General features: G+C 43.4%; 1 protein-coding gene and 4 non-coding genes across 5 annotated transcripts in view; 2 read left to right on the top strand and 3 right to left on the bottom strand.

Moving 5' to 3' along the window:
* The window catches only part of LOC144485143 (uncharacterized), a 158,370-nt gene that overhangs the window by 88,851 nt on the left and 46,071 nt on the right, over positions 1 to 23,448 (bottom strand). The gene's annotated exons all lie outside the window — the stretch shown is intronic.
* On the bottom strand, positions 1,515 to 1,586 carry trnac-gca (transfer RNA cysteine (anticodon GCA)). Its single transcript has one exon. It is a non-coding gene; the product is annotated as a tRNA-Cys (tRNA).
* On the bottom strand, positions 4,318 to 4,390 carry trnak-cuu (transfer RNA lysine (anticodon CUU)). Its single transcript has one exon. It is a non-coding gene; the product is annotated as a tRNA-Lys (tRNA).
* trnat-ugu (transfer RNA threonine (anticodon UGU)) lies at positions 8,316 to 8,388 on the top strand. The gene has a single exon. It is a non-coding gene; the product is annotated as a tRNA-Thr (tRNA).
* trnal-uag (transfer RNA leucine (anticodon UAG)) lies at positions 21,376 to 21,457 on the top strand. Its single transcript has one exon. It is a non-coding gene; the product is annotated as a tRNA-Leu (tRNA).

Raw genomic sequence — 23,448 nt, 5'->3', positions numbered from 1 at the left:
CGGAGAAAGAGCAGACAATGTTTGGAAAGATGACCTAGTTCTGTCTTAATTCATTAAAAATGGGCGTCGCTGGCTGGCCAGCATTTATTGCCCATCCTGGTTGCCCTAGGACAGTTTGGAGTCAACCACTTTGCTGCAGCTCTGGAATCAATGTCGGCCAGGCCGGATAAGGGACGGCAGATTTCCTTCCCTAAAGTACATTACCGAACTCCATGTTTATTTTTCCGACAATCGACAATGGTTTCATGGTCATCAGTAGATTCTTAATTCCAGATAGTTTTAATTGAATACAAATTGCACAACGTGCCGTGGCAGGATTCAAAAGCGGGGCCCCGTAAAATTGGATGAGTTTCTGGATAAATAATCTCGCGATAATACCACAAGGCCATCGTCCTTCCTAATATAAGCATTTATCTTGAGAGATTTGGGTGTGTTTGTCCAAGGAACGCAGGAAGATAGCGTGGTGGTGCAGCAAACAATAGGAAGGGAAATGACATTTTGGTCTTTATTGCCAACAGATTGCTGTATAAGAATAAAAACACCAACCTACATTTATATAGGGTTTTGTTGGGAGCAAGTGTGGAATATTCGGTGCAGTTCTGATATCCACAATGTTTTTTTCAGAAAAAGGCTACCCTTCCATTGGAGACGGTCCACTTGGTAGGTTCCTGTGATGAGAGAGTTCTCCTGAGATGTGAGGCTGTGTTAATTGGGCTGAAATTCCCTGGAGTTTGGAAGACTGAGAGGCAATCTTATTGAACCTACAGAATAATGAGAGATTGTTTCCCAGTCTCAGATGAGGACTCATCGGAGAACTGACACACAAACACATCCAACCAAGACTCTAATTCTTAACTTTAATTGCATATTTGAAATGAATATATATTATACCATGTGATATGTATGATATGAATATTCATTAAATAAATAACGTTGACAACACCTGACAACAGTCGAGCGGCAACACTTGAGGAATATTTTTATTGCTGCCTCGGTTCACAAGCCGGAACTGCGCGACAGTGAATGCTTATGGTGAAAATGAAAGTACAACCACCGCCTCTGGATGGTACTGAGCCACCAACCATTTGCTTAAAGTCGAACGCAATAACGAATTCCGCCACTGAGATGAAAACACACTATATTAGGGTGTCAGCGAGTGCTGTACATATCCAACCCCAATTCTCTTTATAAAAACATAGTCGAGAACTACAACATGACCACATCGTTTACAATACTATGCAAGCCCCTTTGACAACTTCATTCCCCACAGTGTTGCAGCGATTTAGTGGTTTCCCGCTTCTCCCAACATGGGAAAGAGCCGTTTGATAGAGCAGAAAGGGACAAACTGTTTCCACTGACGATTGTCAGTAACCAAATAATAGGGATTGAAGGTAATTTATGAAAGACCGATTTGTATTTATGTAACGCTTTTCAGGGTTGGTGGACGTCACAATGCGCTTTGCAGCCAAAGAAAAACAGTCACAATTGAAACTAAGTTAACAATTAGACAAGGAAGGGGGCACTCGGATTTGAACCGAGGGCCGTTTGATCTGCAGTTAAACGCTCTACCACTGAGCTACGCCCCCTCAGCTGTAAACTAATGCTCGGGATCCAGCATAGTCTTATTAAGTGGTGGAGGGGGATCCAGTGGTCAGACTGCATCCCGCTTTGTCTCAGAGTTTCTGAGCGAAGTCGGAGAGCTTAGCGTTTAAGTTAGCGAGATGCTTTCTTGTGATTTGGCTGAGATTTGGATCCAGGTCTAGGAGATGTTTGTGTCAATCTAATCGATACAATCTACCCCATTGTCATACAGATTTGACCTTGTATCCCCATCTCTATTGGCAGCGCTTTGCAACCTATCACTGTCCTTCACTATCTGTGTTTGTTCTTGAACTGTTGCCCATGTAACATTTCCAATTCGGACAGAAATATAGATCTAACTCCACTGCTTCGGACAGAGCTGTTTTCGATCAGGAAGCAATTCAGGTTTGTGAAATAGATTAGCAAAAACTTTAAATCTTGGCATATCGAAGCCGACCTATGACCCTGAAAGCGCCAAATCCTAAGCACTGGACCACCAGGGTTTCATTCTCCTGGTTCTCCCATAGACTGGATACAGGAATATGCATAGTGCCAATTATTCACAGTCGCATTCTCCTTCCAGTCTTGTGCACGTTGTTCAGCTTTGAAATTATTCATCTTTTCACATCTGCTTCTAGTGTGATGAAAGCAGAGCAGTGATAAGCTGATGTTTTTCAACAGATTTACCACAATACGGTTTATAACAAACATTACTCTTTGAATGTGGTGAGCCACAGTGAAATTTAATGCAGTAGAAAGTAACTCACTCATTCTGACAGTAGGTGCCAGCAATTGCAATGTAAATATGATGTCGAGATACCGGGTTGGACTGGGGTGGGCACAATAATAAGTCTCACAGCACATTGTTAAAGTCCAACAGGTTCATTTGCTCCAATAATAAAATCAATTTGCTTTATTTTATCAGCGCCCCGAAAGCTCCTGACTCCAAATAGACCTGGTGTTGTAAGACTTCCTAATGTAAATATGAATTGTTGTGGGCAATTGACAGGATTGTGGAATGGGGCAGATTTTTCCTTCTTCCTGTTCAACCTGCCACAAGTATCGCTCCCGTTTTTGACCAGGAAGCAATACCCACTCTCCTTAATTCATCTGTTGCACGAGAGCAATGAATCATCATTCCCTACCCGCGAATCGAACCCAGACCATGGCAGTGAAAACAGCGAATTTTATCAACGAAACCAACACGGAAATTGAGGTGACCTGAGCATTATTGAGCAATTGTGTGCTTGTGTGTGCGTGCGTGATTTCGGAGAAAGGTCACGTGCTCCAGGGTAATCCTTGATGAATGAAGCCACCAACATCTTTTTCGCTGAGCTTTTTGTGTTCTTGAGAAATCGTCCTCTGGGGCTGATACAATGAGGCCAGGAGAGTAACTCACTGCACCGTCCGCAATGTGATTGCGGTGTGATTTGCTGAAAGCTGTTAATTTTATAAAAATAATCTTTTTGCGAATTGTAAATGAAATGCCCTTCAGTACCCGGTAAGAATTCGCACAACACCAGGTTAAAGTGCAACAGGTTTGTTTGAAATCACGAGCTTTCGGAGCGCAGCTCCTTCATCACTCACGCTGAGGATTCACCACATTTTTCTGTCTTTAAATGAAAGCAATAGATATCTCGTCAATTCCCCGGTATCCTGAGTGTACGACACTGATTTCCACAGTACACTGCTTTAAATGATTGTGTTCAATGTGAAATTAGGTGGTTTGATTCCATGTGAAGGATTTAAACTTACACTCTTCCGGGAAGATGGTGACATAGTGGTAAAATCAGTGGAGTATGAATCCTGTGGCCCCGGCTCACAGGTCACGATCCCACCGCAGTCTAGAACTGAAACGGAAGTGAAAGCTAGTCTCAGTAATGAAGCTTTGTTTTCTGATTGTCATGAAAACACATCTTGCAGAAGGAAATCTGCCATCCTTCCCCTTTCTGCCCTCCATGGGACTCCAGAGGAAAGGCAATGTGATTGACTCTTAACTGCCCTCTGAAATGGGCCAGCAAAATCCTCAGTTCAGTGGGAAATAGGGATTGACAACAAATGATGGCATTGACAACAAAATATATATTGCATTAGCAGCATTTTAAGAAATGATTAATTCTCATTTTGTTTCATTTCATGTGAAAGGGTGATATATTCCAGTGTCTTATTATTTAAAACCTCAGCCTTTCAACTGTTCAAACAGGTAAGATTCAGTCAGAGAAAAGTGAACCACTGTGATCCAAAACAAGGAATTTTAGTTGCTGCGAATCCCACCTCAAAACATAAAATGTTGGAAGCACTCATCGGCTTCAACAGCTTCTGTGGAGAGGGTAAGAGAGTGAATGATTCAGGTTGCTGACCTTAACTGGAAGAAAATAGTGATTTAATCGTTGACAAACAAGGACAGAGTCAAGGAAAATAGAGAGGGAGAGGAGGAAAAAACAAGCGGTCGTTTGATCGGATGGAAGGCTGGAGTGATTGAATTACACTGGAGATGATTATTGTTCCCACTGACACAATCTCGCAGATCTGGGTTTAAATCTCATAATAAGTGAGAACAAAACCTCTCGCTGAGTTCAGCGCTCAATTCCCGCCTTCCATTGAACTGGAGACAGTTTTCAGTCACAAATCCACAACTGTGAGAAAGGAGAAAGACTCAGTTTGAGCGGTGACACTTCTGGAAGGACGGAGATCTGGAATTCACCCAGGAAAGAGGCAAAGTTTAAAAAGCAATAACGCCCAACGTGGGGCTCGAACGAACGACCCTGAGATTAAGAGTCTCATGCTCTACCGACTGAGCTAGCCGGGCACATGTACTACACGGCTTTCCATAACCTAAAATGCATGGAGACAAATACGGTTTTTCCACCTGGTGTCTCAGCTTGTTCTGATTTCAAAGTTTACAATGAATCCACCGACAGAATCCCCAAAGTTCCTATCCATTCCTCTCAATTATTAATTACGTTATTCACATCTTCCAATTCTTAGCTTCACCTCTCCCAAATATTCCAAACTCCTCTTGCATCATTCACCTTATTTTTCTTTGTTCTTAATAATTTAGCCAGGGGTGGAGGGCACTCAACATTTACACTGTTAAACTGTTTCCCAGTTTCGGACTTTTCAATAAGATCACCTCTGATTATTCTAAACTCCAGACCGAACAGACTCATCCCACTGATTCTCTCCTCGCAGGAGAAACGCAGAAATCAATCCAGTGAAGCTCGGTTGCACAAAGACAGCGAAATAATGGACAGAGCAAGGAGCAAAAGATGTCAACGTAATAAAAACATAGTCAGAGAGTCTGAGGGAGATATATAGAGACAATGAAAAACAGAAATAGCGAGTGCGGTACTCATCCAGAACCCACGAATGAATAACAATAATCACACAGCTAGCTGTCTCAACCAACAAACATGGGGCCCTCTAAACTGGTGAACAGAGATCAAGTGAATGGCCACAAGCATATTAACCTTTTAATGTCTTGATTTTCTTGTGTGAGTGTTGTGTTGATAGATTGCCTGCACTGTGTGCTCAGGTTCTCAAACCAAATCCCACGTAAACCAATCCCAACGTTTGCACTGAGAAAACCTATGACTTGTCCAATACGAAACAACAGCTGATTGAGGGATCGAGCCCGGCATGTGAACCCGAGATCGCTCACACGTTTGTAGATGTTTACGCCCCAGGCCCGAGTCATACCTCTCGTCGAACGAGCCGCTGCTGAGGATGTTGTTCAATGAAAACATTTCCATTGACATCCAAAGCTGCTCAGACTTCTGCAGTGAAAGGTGAAAATGCTGGAAAAACTCAGAAAGCCAGACAGCTTCAGTGCACAGGAAAACAAATTTTATATTTTAGCTCCATAACCTTTCATTGGGAATAATTGGGAATTTTTAGAAATGTAGGAAGTTTTAAACAAGTGTTATCCAGCAGCATAGCAAGAGGTTTGAGGCCTCTGGCCGGGTGTAAATCAGGAGAGATTAAATGAGGGAAACAAAGAAATTTAAAGTAATTAAACCACAGATTGGGGCCATTCCTCAGTCCCTTACAGGACTCAGTTGTGTTGTGGATGAAGGGGAACCTGTGGATGTAATGTACGTAGATTACATTGGAGCCACAGTGATGAGTTGGTGGGTTTTGAAAATTGAAATTTACACGTAGGAACATAGAATTAGGAGCAGAAGTGGGCAAATTCAGCGCTTCGAGCCTGAACCGTCATGCAATCAGTTCATGACTGATCTCTCCCTGTTCTCAAATCCACCTCCCTACCTGTTCCAATATCCCCTCATCCCTTTAATTATCAGGAATATATCTGTCTCTTCCTTGAAATCATTTAATGATTCAGACTCAACCGCGCTATAGGGCTATGCATTCCACAAATTCACGACCCTGAGTGAAAAGCAGTTCCTCCTCATCTCAGTTTTAAATCTACCACCTCTCAACCTATACATTTGACATGGTGTTCCCGATTGCGCATAAGAAAAATGATTTTACTTTCTTCAATCCTATTTAGAATTTTATATACCACGATCACTCCCGCATCTTGTGGGAGTATTTCACCTCACTGTCGATTTCATTTCCCAGCAAGCACAATCGGTGTTGTCATTAGCTGAAGCAGTCACTTATGTTCCATCCAAACTGGACACATTAAGGGATATATGGTAAGTCATTTTGAAAAACACAGTTCACCCGTGGCCCTGGGAGTCCAGTGGGTTGTATTCAGTACTCCCCAGTGTTGTTTGTTTTCAATTCCCGTTCAGAGAACGATTATTTTTAGCTCTCAGCGAACTATTAAAAAATAACCTGATTTACTATCTGATCGAAAGCAGATCTATTAATATGAGCCGAGTGAGTTTTGCAAGTCTACATCACAGCTGGAAATGTCACATGCGCAACAGGTCAAGAACAAACACAGTAGCAGAAAGATAGTGATAGGCTGCAAAGCGCTGACAATAGAGACGGTGATGTAAGGTAACATTTGGATGGTAAAAAGATCAGATTTTGGCGTTCACACTGAATTATTCAACTTTTCCCTCACGCTGCAATGGAAATATTTGGAAAAGGTTCTCTCTCGTTTCAAACAGTCGGAAGTGGAATTAATAATTGTAAGTGGAATGTCTGTTGTATGTTGTCACGAATTGAATGTATCACTGGGGTGGAAACAGAAGGTGCGATATTGCAACAGAGACTTGCTTGTGGTGAATGTAGTCTGGCCTGGCGCGAAAAGTAAAGCAACACATGCAGTGTGTGTAAAGCAAGTTGTAAAACAGGCAACAAGCAGCTGATCTGTTGGTTAGAGTCTGACACTTTCACTGCTGTTTGGATTGGTGGTCAGGTAATGGAGATTTGTTGCTCTCATCCAAACCGTAAAAACAAGTGTCAGTTATTGCCTGGTGGAACATATAAAACACAATCTCGCCTCGTGTCCTGAAGTGAAGACTGAGCAAATTCAACAGGAGGTTTGTTTGTCATTTCTGGCACGATATTGGGAACCAGACAAGGTTAAGGGCAGTTTAAATGGTGCTGGTCCTTCACTGCAGCTCATTCTGTTTCTGACTGGATGTGATCCCTGCTTGTTACACAGTTCAGGATAAATTGATTCAGTGAAGGAGCAGGCTCAAGCCAACTGATGGACTGTTGCAGCTCCTTTGCTGCTAATTTCAATAACAATACCAGTAAAGGGCATAGCTGCATACGTGGTAACGGAGCTGAGTAATCTAAGCCCGTACCTGAAGGTCCAGTCTCTACGGAGTTGTTGTGTTCGACTGCAGCCACTGCCAGAATGGATTTGAGTTTTGGTCCCTGCAGCTGAAGTCCAGCATTTCAGATTGAATGCAAGAGTTTGTGCCGTGTCGTTTTTGGCATGAAGAAAGAGGAGCGACAGAGCAATGTCAACAGTTGTTGAGGTAAAGGAACGAGTGTGGAAGGACTGGAGCAAATTATCGTGGATTCTGGAATCGGAAACAAAAAGAGAAAATGCTGGAAAATCTCACCAGGTCTGGCAGCATCTGTAAGCAGTGAAGAAAGCTGACATTTCGAGTCCAGATGACCCTTTGTCAAAGCTGGGAGGAGTGGAGCTGCTCCGATGGAGAATACAAACGGGAACACCGGTTGAATGGCTGTCTGTCGAATTAAACAGCAGGATTGCAAACATTGAGACTGCAGTCCCGGCCCAGGGGATGGATTGGGATTTTCTAACTGAGGTTCAAATCCTGTCATGTGCGCTTCCCGTCACTCCTCATTGTGACTTTTTTTTATTTGAAAGTTATCGGAAATGAAGCAATGGGTGCAGAGATGATCAACTCACTCCATATTTGTCACATCAGCGTCACTGAGGGTCTAGTGATCAGCGTCGGCGCCGTGACGCGGTTTCGATTCCCAGTCACGGAGTGAATAAATTTTTGTTCATTTCTTCATTCAATAAAAACAGCGTCCGTGAAGGTAACAACAAGCTAAATCTTCCAGCTGGATGAACTTTTATCAGAGCTGGAAAAATCAGAGATGTAACATTAACGATAAACTCTGAAGAAGAACCACATGACACACACAACATACATGTCAAGTACATACACAATACACATGTCAAATCATGTCACTTTCAACTTCTGTCTTTTAACTTCCGGCTCTCCACCTCAGACATTTCCACATTCATCAAAAATCTCCGTCCTCAAACCCCATCCTGGTCCTCAATCCACGGATAATGCTGCACTTAGTGGCAACTTCTTGCAGCATTTGACTCCATAGCTCAGTGGTTAGAGCACTGGTCTTGTAAACCAGGGGTCGCGAGTTCAATTCTCGCTGGAGCCTACGGGCAAAGTTTAGCTGATAGAAGCTGTCGGAAAGAGGAAGAGAGTCTAAAAGTCAAACAAGAGATAAGTCGAGGTTCAGATCGGGTGTGATTTTGGAAAGCGAAAAGATATGTCCTTCTTCGTAAAAAAATCGAAAGAGCAGGACATATTTGAAGAGCTAAAAAAGGTTAGTGTCGATATTGAGAATAGAATAGATGCGTTTGTACAAGGAATGCATAAAGCTGGCATGTCGGTGCAGGCAATGAGTGGAAGGAAACTTCCATTTTAGTCTTTATTGACGGCAGACTGGAGTCCAAGTATAACGAGGTGTTGCTGCAGTTGCACAGAGTTTTGTTGAGACCATAAGTTGAATATTCTGTGCAGATATGATATTCACATTTAATAAAGGGGTTATTTGCATTGGAAACGGTGCAGATAAGGTTCAGCAAATGATCCCTGGGATGAGGGAGTTGTCGTATGATGAGAGGCTGAGTAAATTGGGCTGAAAATCTCTGGAGTTTGGAAGAATGAGAGGCGATTTCATTAAACCTACACAAGTCTGATTGGGTTTGACAGGGTGGAGGCTGAGAGATTTCTTCTGCTTGTCGGGAAATCTAACCCACGGCAGTACAGTCTCAGGAAAATGGGCTGATCATTTCGGCCTAAGATAAGGCAAAATTACTTCACTGAAATGGTTGTGAATCTTTGAAATTTTCTATGCCAGACAGTTATGGAAGCTCCATCATCGAATACATTTAACGTTGGGATAGACAGGTTTCTGGCCTCTCGGGGAATTCAGGGATATGGGGAGCGGGTGAAAAGCTGAGTTGTACCCCAAGATCAGCCATAACAAGCTATTTTATTCAAATAACCAAGAACTTTAAGGAAACAAGTAAAACATGTTAATTAAGGTACTGCCCTTCATTGACTGGAAAGTGCTTTGTGACGTCCGCTGGTCGGGATAGGTTCTATATAAATGCAAATATTTCATGATCTTCAATCCTCGTCCTCTGTTACTGAGCCCAGTCAGTGGGAACAGTCTGTCCCTCCCTGCTCTATCAAACGGTCGTTTTCCATGTTAGGAGAAGGGATGAACCATTACACCACAACAACACTGTGGGGTAAAATAATAAAATATACATGTTTAGATTTGTAAACGATGCCATCATTTGGTCTTTCTGTGTCAGGTTTGGTGAAAATTGAATTGGCGTCTAACTTGCAGCCAACACGCTGTCACCCTGATTTAGGATGCCATGTAAGCGTCATTTTTGTCAGTCTCTGTGGGCCAATTGGTTAGCGCGTTCGGCTGTTAACTGAAAGGTTGATGGTTCGAGACCATCCAGGGACGGGGCTTTCACTTTTTTTTCCTCTCCATCTGCTTTCATTGTCTCTCGGTTTTTGAGTGTCACTGAGTCCTTGGGCAACACTAAAAAAAAACTTATCGTGTGTTTCTGCCTCTACTGTTAGCCGACGTTAGTTTATTGAACATTTATCTCCAACAGCTTATTTGTAACAATTTATATATTTCAAATATTATTAAACTCAATAACTGAACTCGAAACTTTAACCCATGTTTGATCTTGGGTTTCCATTTTCCTGCACACTCCCCTTCTTTCTCAGATTTCTCAGGAATCCGTCTGTCGCAACCTGAAATGTGTTCAATAAGGAAAATACACAGCAAGTCGGCAAAGATCAGTGGAATGAGGACTGAGTTAAACTTTCACCAGAATGCTGTTTTTATAATTGCAAAGTCCTGAGATTGAGAGCAGATAGTTCACATGGGAAAGGGCTGTTTGATAGAGCAGATAGGGACACACTGTTTCCACTGACGAGGGTCAGTAACCAAAGGATTGGGATTAAAGATAATTAATGAAAGACCGACTTGTATTTATGTCGCGCCTTTCCCGGTTGCTGGACGTCACAAAGCGCTGTGCAGCCAATGGAAGACAGTTCCAATTGAAAAAAAAGTATCAGCTCGACAAGGAAGGAGGCATTCAGATTTGAACCGAGGACCTCTTGATCTGCAGTCAAATGCGCTACCGCTGAGCTACACCCCCTCAATCGCAAGCTGGTTCACGGGATCCAGCATATTCTTATTAAGTGTGGAGGGGGATCGAGTGGTCAGACTGCATCCCGCTTTGTCTCAGAGTTACTGGTTTCTGAGTGAAGTCGGAAAGCTTAGTGTTTAAGTTAGCGAGATGTTTTCTTGTGATTTGGCTGAGATTTGGATCCAGGTCGAGGAGATATTTGTGTCAACCTAATCGATAAAATCTACCCCATTGTCATACAGATTTGTATCCCCATCTCTATTGGCAGCGCTTTGCAGCCTATCACGGCCTTTCACTATCTGTGTTTATTCTTAAACTGTTGCCCGTGTGACATTTCCAATTCAGACACAGAATTATAGATCTAACTGCACTGCTTCTGACAGAGCTGTTTTCGATCAGGAAGCAATTCAGGTTTGTTGAACGGATTATGAAAAACTTTAAATCTTAGCATATCGAAGCCGATCTATGACTCTGAAAGCGCCGAATCCTAACCATTGGAACACCAGAATTTCATCTTCCTGATTCTCCCAGAAACTGAGTACAGGATTATGCACAGTGCCAATTACTCACGGTTGCACTCACCTTCCAATCTTGTGCACGTTGTTCAGCTTTGAAATTGTTCATATTTTCACATTAGCTTCCAGTGTGATGAAAGCGGAGCTGTGATAAGCTGAATCGTTTCAACAGATTTACTGCAATAAGGTTTATAACAAACATTACTCTTTGAATGTGGTGAGCTGCAGTGAAATTTAATGCAGCAGAAGGTAGCTCACTCATTTTGACAGGAGGTGCCAGCAATTGCAATGTAAATATGATGTCGAGATACGGGCGTTGGACTGGGATGGGCAGAATAAGAAGACTCAGAGCATCATGTTAAAGTCCAACTGGTTCAATTGCTCCAATAATAAAATAAATTTGCTTTATTTTATCAGCGCCCCGAAAGCTCTTGATTCCAAATTGATCGCGTGTTGTGAGACTTCGTAATGTAAATATTAATTGTTGTGGGTAATTGACAGGATTGTGGATTGTGGCAAATTTGTCCTCCCTGCTGTTCAACCTGCCACAAGTATCGCTCCCGTTTTGAATCAGGAAGCAATACCCACTCTCCTTAATTCATGTGTTGCACGAGAGAATGAATCATCATTCCCTAACCGGGAATCGAACCCAGACCATGGCATTGAAGGCGGCGAATTCTAACGACTAGACCAACAAGGAAATTGAGGTGTCCTGAGCATTATTGAGCAAGTGTGCGTGTGCGTGCGGCTGGGTGCGTGCGTGCGTGTGTGGGTGGGTGCGTGCGGGTGGGCGGGCAGGCGGGTGTGTGCGTGCGTGCGTGTGTGGTTTAGGAGAAAGGTCTCGTGCTCTACGGTAATCCTTGATGAATGAAGCAAGTGTGCTTGCTGCTATCCCTCTTTGCATCAGCTCTTGTCTATCGAGTCTGTGTAACTACATCTTTATCGCTGAGCTTTTTGTGTTCTTGAGCAATCGTCCTCTGGAGCTGATGCAATGAGGCCAGGAGAGTAACTCACTGCACCGTCTGCAATGTGATTGCAGTGCGATTTGATGAAAGCTGTTAATTTTATAAAAGTCATCTTTTTGCGAATTGTAAATCAAATGCCCTTCAGTGCCCGGTAAGAATTCTCACCAGCTAAAAGTGCAACAGGTTTATTTGGAATCTCTAGCTTTCGGATCGCAGCTCCTTCATCACTCACACTGAGGATTCACCACATTTTTCTGCCTTTGAATGAACGCAATCGATATCTCATCAATTCCCCGATATCCTGAGTCTCTGACGCCGATTTCTACAGTACACTGCTTTAAATCTTTGTTTTCAATGTGAAATTAAGCGGTTTGTTCCATGTGAAGGATTTACACTTATACCCTTCGGGGATGATGGTGACGTAGTGGTAAAATCAGTGGAGCATGAATCCCGTGGCTCAGGCTCACAGGTCCCGATCCCACCACAGTCTAGAACTGAAACGGAAGTGAAAGTTAGTCTCAGTCATGCAGCTTGTTTTCTGATTGTCATGAAAACTCATCTGGACCTTTTGCAGAAGGAAATCTGCCATTCTTCCCCATTTCTGGTATCCATTGGACTCCAAACCCAAGGCAATGTGATTGACTCTTAACTGCCCTCTGAAATGGCCCAGCAAAATACGCAGTTCAGTGGGAAATAGGGGTGGACAACAAATGCTGGCATTGATAATGAAATATATATTGCATTCGCAGCATTTTATGAAATGATTAATTCTCATTTTGTTTCATTTCATGTGAAATAGGGTGACATATTCTGCTGTCTCATTATTTAAAACCTCAGCCCTTTAACTGTTCAAACAGGTAAGGTTCAGTCAGAGAAAAGTGATCCACTGTGATCCCAAACAAGGTATTGTAGTTGCTGCAAATCCCACCTCAAAACAGAAAATGTTAGAAGCACACAACTTCTGTGGGGAGGGAAAGAGAGTGAATGATTCAGGTTGCTGATCTTTGACCCCCACTGGAAGAAATTGGTGATTTAATGGTTTACAAACACGTACAGAATCAAGGAAAATAGAGAGGGAGAGGAGGAAAGAACAGACGGTCTTTTGATCGGATGGAAGGCTGGAGTGATTGAATTACAATGGAGATGATTATTGTTCCCACTGACACAATCGCGCCGATCTGGGTTTGAATCTCACAATAAATGAGAACAAAACCTCTCGCTGAGTTCAGCGCTGAAGTCCCGCCTTCCAGTGAACTGCAGGCAGTTTTCAGTCACAAACCCACAACTCTGAGATAAACAACGCAGAAAGGAGAAAGACTCAGTTTGAGCGGTGATGCTTCTCGAGGAACAGAGATCGGGAATTCACCCAAGAATGGGGCAAAGTTTAAAACGATGACGCCCAACGTGGGGCTCGAACCCACGGAGCTGTGATTAAGAGTCTTATGCGCTGCCGACTGAGCTCGCCAGGCACATGGATCAGGTTGGTTTCCATAACCTAAAATGCATGGAGACAAATATTGTTTTTCCAACTGGTGTCTATGCTTGCTCTGATTTCAAAGTTTACAATGAATCGACCTGCAGAATCCCCAAGGTTCCTATCCCTTCCTCTCAATCATCAATTACATCATTCACATCTTCCAATGCTCAGCTTCACCTCTCCCAAACATTCCAAACTCCTCTTACAAAATTCACATTTTTTTGTTCATAATAAACTAGCCAGGGGTGGGGGGAACAGCCTCTCAGCATGTACACTGTCAAACTGTTTCCTACTTTCAGACTTTTCAATAAGATCACCTCTGATTATTCTAAACTCCAGAGCGAACAGACTCATCCCACTGAATCTCTCCTCCCAGGAGAAACGCAGAAATTAATTCAGTGAACCTCGGATGCACAGAGACAGCGAATGAATGAAGACAGCAAGGATCAAAATCGGTCAACGTAATAAAAACACAGTCAGAGACACTGACAGATTCTGAAGGAGATATATAGAGACAATGAAAAACAGAAATAGCGAGTGAGGTACACATCAACAACCCATGAATGAATAACAATATACACACAGCCAGCTGCCTGAACCAACAAACATGGGGTCCTCTAAACTGATGACCAGAGATCAAGTGAGTGGCCACAAGCATATTCACCTTTTAATGTCTTGATTTCCTTGTGTGGGTGTTGTGTTGATAGATTGCCTGCACTGTGTGCTCAGGTTCTCAAACCAAATCCCACGAAAACCAATCCCACCGTTTGCACTGCAAATGCATTTACAAAACCTTTGACTTGTCCAATACGAAACGACAGCTGATTGAGAACTCTCGCTCGGCCTTTGAACCCGGGATATCTCGCATGTTGGTGATGTTAACACCCTCAGCCCGAATCATACCCCTCGTCCAACGAGCCGCTGCTGGCGAAGTTGTTCAATGAAAATATTTCCATTGCCATTCAAAGCTGCACAGATTTCTGCAGTGAAAGGTGAAAATGCTCGAAAAACTCAGAAAGTCAGACAGCTTGAGTACATAGGAAAACAAATCTCATATTTTAGCTCCATAATCTATGATTACTACGGGGCATGGTAAGAAATTAGGAGGTTTTAAACAAGTGTTATCCAGCAGCATAACAAGAGGGGAGACCTCTGGCCGGGTGTAAATCAGGAGAGCTTAAATGAGGGAAAAAAAGAATTTTAAAGTAATTACACCACAGAATGGGGCCATTCCCAAGTCATTTACAGGACGCAGTTGCGTTGTGGATGAAGGGGAACCTGTGGATGTAATGTACGTAGATTACATTGGAGCCACAGTGATGAGTTGGTGGGTTTTGAAAATTGAAAGTTACACTTAGGAAATAGAATTAGGAGCAGAAGTGGGCAAATTCAGTGCTTCGAGCCTGAACCGTCATGCAATCAGTTCATGACTGATCTCTCCCTGTTCTCAAATCCACCTCCCTACCTGTTCCAATATCCCCTCGTCCCTGTTATTATTAGGAATATATCTGTCGCTTTCTTGAAATCATTTAATGATTCAGACTCCACCGCGCTATGGGGCAATGAATTCAACAAATTCACGACCCTCTGCGAGAAACAGTTCCTCCTCATCTCAGTTTTAAATCTACCGCCTCTCAACCTACATATTTGACCTGTTGTTCTCCATTGCCCCATGAGAAGAAACATTTCGTCAACGTTCAATCTATCAATTATTTTAGAATTTTATATACCCCGATCACTTCAGCATGTTGTGGGACTATTTTACCTCACTGTCGAATTCATGTCCCAGCGAACTCAATCGGTGTTATCATTAGCTGAAGCAGTCCATGTTCCATCCAAACTGGACATATTAAGAGATGTATCGTAAGTCAATTTGAAAAACACATTTCACCCGTGACCCTGGATGTCCAGTGGGTTGTGTTCAGTACCAACCCAGTGTTGTTTGGTTTCAATTCCCGCTCAGGAAACGATTATATTTTGCTCTCGGCAAACTATTAAAAATAAAAGCAGATCTCCTAAAATCAACCGAGTGAGCTTTGCATGTCTACATCACAGCTGGAAAGGTCACATTTGCAACAGGTCAAGAACAAATATAGTAGCAGAAAGATAGTGATGCGCTGCAAAGCGCTGACGATAGAGATGGTGATGTAAGCTAACATCTGGATAGTAAATCGGTCAGATTTTAGCGTTCACACTGAATTATTAAACCTTTCCCTCACTCTGCAACGACAATATTTGAAAAGGTTTCTGTCCAGTTTTGAACCGTCGGAAGCGAAAGTAATAACTGTGCGTGGAATGCCTGTTGTCTGTTGTAATGGACTGAATATATCAATGTGGTGCAAACAGAAGGTGCCATTTTGCGGCAGAGTCTTGCTTGTGGTGAATGTGATCTGGCGCGAAAATTAAAATAACAAAAGCAGCGTGGATAAGAAAAAACTGTAAAATAGGTTGGTCTGATGTTTAGAGTTTGACACTTTCACTGCTTTTCAGATTACAGGTCAGGAAATGAAGATTTGTTGCTCTCATCCAAACCATAAAAACAAATGTCAGGTATTGCCTGGTGGAACATATAAAACACAATCTTTCCTCGTGTCCTGAGGTGAAGACTGAGCAAATTCAACAGGAGGTTTTCATGTCATATCTGGCAGGATATTGGGAATCAGACAAGGTTAAGGCAGTTTAAATGGTGCCGGTCCTTCACTGCAGCTGATTCTGTTTCTGACTGGATGTGATTTCTGTTTGTTCCACAGTTCAGGATGAATTGATTCAGTGAAGGAGCAGGCTCAAACCGACTGATGGCCTTTCTCAGCTCCTTTGCTGCTACTGAATTTCAGTAACGCTTTCAGTAAAGAGCAGGATCGTTACGGGGTAGCGTGGCGGAGCAGTTTAAACCCGTAGTTAGGTCCAGTTTCTGTATAAGCTGTGGGTTCAAATCCCGCCATTGCTCGAGTGGGCTTGAGTTTTGGTCTGTGCAGCTGAAATCCAGCAGTTCAGATTGAATGCAGGAGTTTGTGCCGTGTCGTTTTTGGCAGGAAGAAAGCGGAGACACTGACCAATGTAAACAGTTGTTGAGGTAAAGAAGCGCATGTGGAAGGAGTGGAGCAAATTATTGTCGATGCTGGAATCGGAAACAAAACGGGAAAATGCTGGAAAATGTCAGCAAGTCTGGCAGCATCAGTTATGAGAGAAGAAAGCTGACGTTTCTAGTCCAGATCACCCTTTGTCAAGACTGGAAGGAATTGAGTTGCTCCAACAGAGAATACAAACGGGAACACAGGCTGAATGGCTATCTGCTGATATAACCACAGGGTTGCAAACATTGAGACTGCAGTCCCGGCCCAGGGGTAGATTGGGATTTTCTAACTGAGGCTCAAATCCTGTCATGGACGCCTCCCGTCATTCCGTATTTTTAATGAAAGTTATTGGAAATGAAGCATTGGGTACAGAGATGATCAACTCATTGCAAATCTCTCACATCAGCGTCTCTGAGGGTCTAGTGACCAGAATCGGCGCCGTGACGTCGTTTCAATTCCCAGTCACAGAGTGAATAACTTTTTGTCCAATTCTTCATTTAATGAAAACCCGCCTCATAGCGTTTGTGAAGGGAGCAATATCTAAATCTTCCAGCTGGATGAACTTGCATCGGAGTTGGAAAAGTCAGAGATGCAAGTCCAGGATGCTACCGGGACTTGATGGATTAAGTTATAAGGAGAGGCTGGATAGACTGCGACTTTTTTCTCTGGAGCATAGGAGGCTGAGGGGTGATCTTATAGAGGTCTATAAAATAATGAGGGGCACAGATCAACTAGATAGTCAATATATTTTCCCAAAGGTAGGGGAGTCTAAAACTAGAGGGCATAGGTTTAAGGTGAAAGGGGAGAGATACAAAAGCCTCCAGTGGGCCAATTTTTTCATACAGAGGGTGGTGAGTGTCTGGAACAAGCTGCCAGATGCAGTAGGAGAGGCGGGTACAATTTTGTATTTTAAAAGGCATTTAGATGGTCACATGGGTACGATTGGTATCGAGGGATATGGGCCAAATGCGGGCAATTGGGATTAGGTAAAAAAAAGGCGGCAAGGACAAGTTGGGCCGAAGGGTCTATTTCCATGCTGTAAACCTCTATGACTCTATGACTCTAAGAATCCATGTAACACTAACGATAAACTCTGAAGAAGAATCACATAACAAGCACAACATACATGTCAGATACACACAGAGCACACATGTCAAATCATGTCATTTTCAAGTTGCCTCTTTTAATTTCCTGCTCTCCACCAAATCAAAATCTCCACCAGATTAAAAATCTCCGACCTCAATCCCTATGCTGCTCCTCAATCCACTGATAATACTACACGCAATGTATAAAACTTGCAGCGCTTGGCTCCGTAGCTGAGTGGATAGAGCCCTGGTCTTGGTCAACCAGGGATCGTGCCTTCAACTCTCGCTGTCGACCAAGCTTAGTTGATAGAAGCTGTGGGGTGGAATCCAACAGACTGCGAGATGAAACAGAGAGCTTTTCTGAGTGAAGGAGCAGATCAGGTGCAAACTTGAAAAACGAGAAGTTATTCTTCTTCATAAAAAAATAGAAAGAGCAGGATATATTTGATGAGTTGAAAATGTAAATGTTGATATTAAGAATAGAATAGATTCGTTGGTACAAGGAATGCATTCAGCTCGCATGTAGGTGCAGCAGGTAATTGGAAGTGGAATTACATTTTGGTCTTTATTGCCGGCAGACTGGAGTCCAAGAATAACAAGGTGTTTCTGCTGTTGCACAGGGCTGGTTGGGACCACATGTTGAATATTCTGTGCAGGTGTGATAGTCAAAGGGACGTGCTTGCATTGGAAACGGTAAAGAGAAGATTCACCAGATTGCTCCCTGGGGTGAGGGAGTTGTCCTGTGATGAAATTCTCTGGAGTTTAGAAGAATAAGAGGCGATCTCATTAAACCGACACAGCTCTGAGTAGGTTTGATGGGAGATTGTTTTTTTTCTGCTGGTCGGGGAATCTAACCCACTGTGGAACAGATAAGGGGCTGATCATTTCGGGCTAAGATAAGGAGAAATTACTTTACTCAAAGGGCTGAGAATCTTTGGCATTCTCTGTACCTGACAGTTATGTACGCCCCATCATCGAGTACATTTAAGGTTGGATGAACAAGTTTCTGGTCTCTTGGGGAATTCAGCGATAAGGGGAGATGGTGGAAAAACTGAGTTGTAGCCCAAGATCGATCAAGATGGTATTGAATAGCGGAACAATCCCGATGGACTGAGTGGTCTGCTTCTTCTCCTATTATTCATTTTATAATAAAAGCAGAAAGTGCTGTAAGTTCTCAACAGGGCTTGCAACAAATGTGGAGCAAGATATAGAATTAAGTTTCCGAGTCCAATATGACTCTTTGCAAACCAGTAACTGATTGCGAGTTACAGCAATTAGCACAGCATCGAGAATGGGAATTGAATTGGATCCAGGCAGTGAAACGCTGAATTTAAACTGCCGCAGGATTTCTGTTGGAAAATTGTTCAGGAAAGTTGCTGCCAACTGAAAGGGAGGAGGTTTGAGAGCATCCTGCGCCAAATAGAACCCCTCTAACAGACGAGACTGTTTGACAGTGTACATGCTGAGAGCTTGTTTCCACCGACCCTCTCCCCGCCCTGCCCCCAAATAGACCCCCTCTACCCCCTCATGCTGTTGTATATTTCCAATCGATTAGAAATATGGGATTCACAGTAACTGGTAGAAATTGATGCTGTAGTTGTAGATATAGAACTGGAATGCAACATCACACCGAGTGAATCCACTGTCTGTTTAAATGTTGATCAGTGAAAATTTCAATCATCCTCTGCTGTGCAACACACGGCGACTGAGTCAATAAGCAATAGCCAGTCAAAAAAAGCCTGTACCAGTCAATCTTTCTCGCAACTTTCAAACATGTTGTTATTCTCTACCATTTGCCACTGACGTATATCAATAAGTGAACTCAGTTTGTGATGTTAAAAAATGTCTTCACCCCCTCTGGGAACTGAATCACATTGATGCACAGAGGAACACACACAGACACCGAGAGTCACAGAGGGCTGACAAGACACAAACACCCATAGATCAATGATGTCACTAACTGGGTTCAGTTTTGTTCCATTTCTGGCTGGGGTTTTGGTGATTTCTAGCTGATGAACAGAAATGAAGGAATGCGAAGTGAAGCAGGAAAAACAGATGGGAATATTTGAAAGATTTTGATTCCATTGAAAGAATAATAATTCTGCAGTCAGCGAAAGGAATGAATGCTGAGCAGCGCATTGGGTGAGGTTCAAATCTCCGTGAGAAAACAATAATTTCAAATCCACCGCCTGAGCCGCTTGGCCACCACTGCAACCGGTGTCAATGTGTTCGTGTTACTCATATTAAATCATTGAATAGTAACAGCAACAAAAGTTGCTGTCGAGAACCTTCTAGAAGGTCACGCTGCACCTTTCATCCCTCCTTTTTCGTTCTTACAGAATGCCATTCGCTGAAAAGACAAACGAGCTGCACTTTTCGGCAGTGGTGGGATTTGAATCCACAGCAATTCAGATATTGAAACTTAAATTTAGTAATTAAGACCATGCGGCTCCGCTAACAGTCGAAGGTAACTATTGCTCAGAATAATACCGGCAATGGGTTAGAATATGATTGAGATTTTGGATAGAACATTTAGCCCCTCAAGCCCCTCACAATATTTTGGAATCACAGCCAAGCAGTTGTTTTCCATCTGTTACATTTCCGACTTTTCCAGCTTTGATGAAAGATCCAGCTGGAAGATTAACTTTGTTTCTCTCTCCACGGACGCTGCCAGATCTGGTTTCATTCAATGCAGAATTCCTTTTCATGGTGTCAGTTCACACAGCAATACAAACGAGTTACCCTCTGGCTGGGGATTGAATCCAGTCCACAGTGATGAACGTGCCGAATCCAAACCACTCGACCAGCAGGGAAGCTGACAGTGACTTCCCCAATCAGCGGATCATCGTCATTTTAGCCATTCTCTTCCTCCTCTTCCGTCACACAATCGACGGGTTTCTCATTTAAAAAAATACTCAACTTATTTCCACATTTGTCACCTGCCATCGAGACCATGGCCGTGAAGACGTTGACTTTGCACCATTGGAACACCCGAGTTCCGCCATCACCAGCTCAATGTTGCCTTGTCTATCATTCCTTGTGTCAAATAATACATCCTCCCTCGTTTTCTGTGCCGAACCTTACCTTCTGCCCTTTTCAAGGAGTGACCCCTGACTTCACAACTAGAAAATGCAGGGGAAACCCATCAGACTCGTTAAAATTTGCAAATATATGAATAATATAACTTTTCCCTCAGTCTGCAGTGAAAATGATTTGGAAAACAAATTCTACCAGTTTCACGCCGTGGGAGGCGGACGCGATAACTGTCGTGGAATTATTCCTGTAATTGGCTGAACACTTCTCTGGTGTTGAAACGGAAGGTGCCATTTTGCAGGAGAAGTTTCTGGTGCAAGTGGTCTGGCGTGGAAACTAAAATAACAAAAGGATCGTGGGCAAAGCAAATTGTAAAACGCGCTGTAATCTGTTGGTCTGCTGGTTAGAGTTTGAAACTTTCACTGCTGTTTTGATTGCAGGTCAGGAAATGAAGATTTATTGCTCTCCTCCAATGCGTGAGAACAAATATCAGTTATTTCCCGGCAGAACGCACAAATCCCAGTCTCGCCTTGTATCCTGTCCTTTCTCAAGTGAAGACCCTGAGCAAATTCAACAGGAAGCCATATTGTCCTTTCTGGGAGCTAAACGAGGTTAAGGACAGTTTAAAAGGAGCCAGCCCTTCACTGCAGCTCATTGTGTTTCTGACTGGAGATGATTTTTGTTTGCTACGCATTTCAGGATCATCTGATTCGGTTACGATTTAGTCAGGGCCCATCCCAACTCCACGGATTTTGATATATTTCAGTATTAATGCAATGAAATTACATGATTATCAAGTCTTTCCGTGTGGTAGCGTGGCCGAGCGGTCTAAGGCGCTGGATTTAGGCTCCAGTCTCTCTCGAGGCGTGGGTTCGAATCCCACCGCTGCCAGAGTTGACGGAAGTTTTTGTCCTTGGAGCTGAAGTCCAACAGCTCGGGTTGAACGCAGGAGTCTGAGCGGTGTCGTTTTTGACAGACGGCCTTGTAAGAACAGGATATTGCGCTTGACTCATGGATGGACAGTTCCGACACGCCACAGCAAAAAAGCGCACCGACCTCCTCAGAAGACAAGTACGGGACACAGCCCTCAGAGTGCCCTTCCTCCTCCAGTACGTCCCCAGAGTGCAGAAGCCAAGACGTCTTCGGAGTGGAGAAACTATGACATCTTCTTCGGAGCCTTCAGCGTACAATCGATGAAGACGAATATCGCGCGAAGGCCATCTCCACGCCCCCACTACTTGCCTTCAAAAAACAGAACAACCTCAAACAGACCATTGTTCGCAGAAAACTACCCAGCCTGCAAGAGAACAGCGACCACGACACCACACAACCCTGCCACAGCAACCTCTGCAAGATGTGTTGGATCATCGACCCGGATGCCATCATCACACGTGAGAACAGAATCCACCAGGTAGACGATACATACACATGCAACTCGGCCAACGTTGTCTCACTCATACGCTACAGGAAAGGATATCCCGAAGCATGGTACATCGCCGAGACTATGCAGACGCTACGACAACAGAAGAAGTTCAAGATAAGTTGAGAAATCAGGTTGAAAGTAACAGATTTGTTCTTCTATTAAGTGGCGCACTGAGAGGAATGTTCGATTTTGACGCTGAGCACATATTCGCATCTCGTTCAGTCTACAACAAAATTAAATGAGTTGATAGATGCAGACTAATATGGTTAATCACCATCTGTAATATCTAACAGTAGTGTGTGCTCAGAAAGGCAGATACAAGTGATACTGTAAGTGAACTAGAGGAAGTGGCGCACATTTCACAGAATATCTATTTTTAAATCGTTTTTCATCACTGAGAAACAGGAAAAGCCACTCAGACAGATGAGGGAATCGAGACTCTGTGCGGATCGACTGGACTTTCCGGTAAAGGTCTGGAAGTTATGCGCCTGAATGTTTCACGCCCTTAAAAAAAAAGGCTCAAGTGTCACGAACAGGTAATTCTTGATTTTTCTCCATTTAAATGGAGTTGACTTTGTTTAAAATCTGACGATATTCAACCTCAAAATTACGATCTGTATTACCCAGTGATTCGCTTCGTTCTGTTGGGTAGTTATGTTTGCAATTCAGTGATGTTCAATTTCTGAGATATACAATTCATAATAAGGAACAAAGAACAATACAGCACAGGAACAGGCCCTTCGGAGCTCCAAGCCCGCGCCGCTCCCTGGTGCAAACTAGACCATTCTTTTGTATCCCTCCATTCCCACTTCGTTCATGTGGCTACCTCGATAAGTCTTAAACGTTCCCAGTGTGTCCGCCTCCAACGCCTTGCCCGGCAGGGCATTCCAGGCCCCCACCACCCTCTGTGTAAAATGCGCCCTTCTGATATCCGTGTTAAAACTCCACCCGGCCCCCCCCCCCCCTCACCTTGAACCTATGACCCCTCGTGAACGTCACCACCGACTTGGGAAAAAGCTTCCCACCGTTCACCATATCAATGCCTTTCATAATTTTATACACCTCTATTAAGTCACCCCTCATCCTCCGTCTTTCCAGTGAGAACAACCCCAGTTTACCCAATCTCTCCTCATAACGAAGCCCTTCCATACCAGGCAACATCCTGGTAAACCTCCTCTGCACTCTCTCTATAGCGTCCACGCCCTACTGGTCGTGTGGCGACAAGAAGTGGACGCAGTATTCCAAATGCGGCCGAATCAACGTTCTATACAACTGCAACATCAGATCCCAACTTTATGAAGACATAAGTGTTAAATAATGCACTGAAAGTAAATAGTGAAACAATTGTACAATGACCTTTGAAAAAGTTTCATCTGGACTCGAAACGTCCGCTCTTTTCACTCCTTACAGGCGCTGTCAGACATTGTGAGATTTTACAGCATTGTCTGTTTTCTCATCC

The sequence above is a fragment of the Mustelus asterias genome, unplaced genomic scaffold (genome assembly GCF_964213995.1).
Source record: "Mustelus asterias unplaced genomic scaffold, sMusAst1.hap1.1 HAP1_SCAFFOLD_155, whole genome shotgun sequence".
NCBI lineage: Eukaryota > Metazoa > Chordata > Chondrichthyes > Carcharhiniformes > Triakidae > Mustelus > Mustelus asterias.
The sequence above is the reverse complement of the archived record's forward strand: the minus strand, read 5'-3'. Positions and strand labels throughout refer to the sequence as shown.